The following is a 2,500-nucleotide window of genomic DNA, read 5'->3' as shown; positions in this document are numbered from 1 at the left end:
ATACGGTGGCCCAAATTATGACATATAACTTCTTAAACATAACTAGTTCTTTATATATAATTGTATAAACTTTTGACTATTGGTGAACAGCATAATGATAATTACTCTGAGTAGCCTGCATACAGTGTATAACGATCTTTTACAGTGATGGTCTTCGTAAACCACAGTTATGATTGTTTATAGGCTAAGTTGGAAATATTACTTAGGTCTTGATTAATACAGAATTCTCATAACTTATTATTACGGTGTTCATTTAGTATTTCACATACACGACCTATGAAGACGGAGGTGTTGAACACTAATGGAGACAGTCTACCATGAGGTTAACGTAGATTATCAGCTTTTTCTCTCGCTGGAATCCTCCTCGCTTCCCGCTACCATCAGCGAGCTGCGGTTCCTTCACGGGGGAATATACACGGCACACACAATTAATTGTCCCTCTACTTTGTTTTTTTCATTTACATGATTTTATTTTGGCACGTGTAGTAGGGCAAGTGTGATTTGTCGGCTGACTGGATCACTACACGCATACATATGTGTATGTGCACCCACATACATGCGAACACACACATGCATACATATCTTGTACATGTACTTATGACTATACATACACATATACATATAGCCATACATATTCTTATGCACACTTGTATGCGCACATACGTTTGTAAGTACACATTAGTGTTCACCCACATACGTTTATATATACATATACATATACAGATACATACACACACACACACAAATACCCATATATATATACACATACATATACACCTATATATGCATATACACACACACCTCCACATATACATACACATACATGCACAAACATATACATACACACATACCCACAAATATACATATCTACATATATACACATGTATACCCTCATGTACAAGCACGGGAACATACACATACTTGTTGTACTCTTACATGCAACTATACGCATACATATAATTGTACACAAACATAACCATACACATGCCCTGCATACAGATGCCTGTATACGTACTTACGTGCGTGTATGTAAGTTTAGACACGCATGTGTATTGCTGAGCGCACATATGCACTCCATTATAATGAGCCCATGCATTATAATGTGCATAAATTGTAGGCTTGCAGCAAAGGGGATGAGGGAAGGAGGTGGGTGATGTGGGGGAGGAGATTTAGGACGATGTTGGAATGGGTAAAGATGGGGCATACCGTTTGTGGAAGTTAGAAAGGTGATTTTGTATCTGGCAGTTTTTCTGAGAGGTTTCGCATTCCTCGGCGGTTGCTAAGCTTACCGGCGTGCACCCTCGGCCGACCGCGGCCACAGGTGGCAGGGTAAGCATCTGGCACTCGATTGAGGTGCCATCACTTGAATTACGCTTTGTTGATGCATAGTTTACCTGGCAGATCTTCTGTCGCTATATGGTAACCATGTTTAAACCTACATGATTTTGTGATGTACTGTACTTACATACTGACGGTTTGGCTGCTCCTTAGCAAATCTACTTGTGTGTGTGTGTGTGTGTGTGTGTGTGTGTGTGTGTGTGTATTATATACATATATATATATATATGTATATATGTATATATATATGTATATATATTATATATATGTATATATGTATATATATGTGTGTGTGTGTGAATATATATATATATATATATATATATATATATTATATGTATATGTACATATGTGTATATATATATATACATATATATATATATATGAGAGAGAGAGAGAGAGAGGGAGAGATTATTGAGATATATATACAGGGCCGGATTTGTTCCTTTGGGGCCCTTGGTCTAATAGAGTTATGGGAGCCCCCTAGATAGAGGCACTCTCTAATATGGACAGGGGCCCTATGACGTGTGTGTATATATATTTATCATATATACCCTTCTTTATCAATAAATTAATTCACAAACAGACATGCCTCAGATCCACACAGGTTATGAAAAATAGGAATAGGTTGGAGAGAGATAAATACAACTTTGATGTAAATAGGTACATGAACAATTAACAATCACCAATGACAGCTTAAATCTCCGAGGAAATATTTACATATGATCAGCATCTTTCGCTGTCCTCGAAGGCGCCCTAGACCTTCCACAGAAATCTTACAGCTAACGAAGCGCCCGAGCGAGCGCGGCGTCCCCGGCGTCCCCGGAGCATTCTCGCGGGGCCGAGGCGGCTGACGGATAAAGGACAAGCCAAAAATGAGAAGGATTGAGTTGGCCGCACACCGACGTCGGCGCAGCCTGCCCGAACCCCGCCCTCCGATCACGCCGACCGAGACTTCCGTATCCGCGGTAATGGCGGTGCAACTGAGTGACTGCTACGCATTCGTAACTCACCTATCACTCATGCCTCCTCAAAAGGGGTTCAGAAGTGCTTAGCGTCAGTCACTAGTTCTTCCTATAACGAATATAGATGCTTGTATGTATACCTACATTAGTTCGTTTCTTAGTTTCCTTACTTGCTTTTTATAGTTGGGCCACTTTGC

Source organism: Penaeus chinensis, chromosome 32 (genome assembly GCF_019202785.1).
Source record: "Penaeus chinensis breed Huanghai No. 1 chromosome 32, ASM1920278v2, whole genome shotgun sequence".
In the NCBI taxonomy this organism is placed as follows: domain Eukaryota; kingdom Metazoa; phylum Arthropoda; class Malacostraca; order Decapoda; family Penaeidae; genus Penaeus; species Penaeus chinensis.
This window is presented reverse-complemented; position numbering follows the sequence as displayed.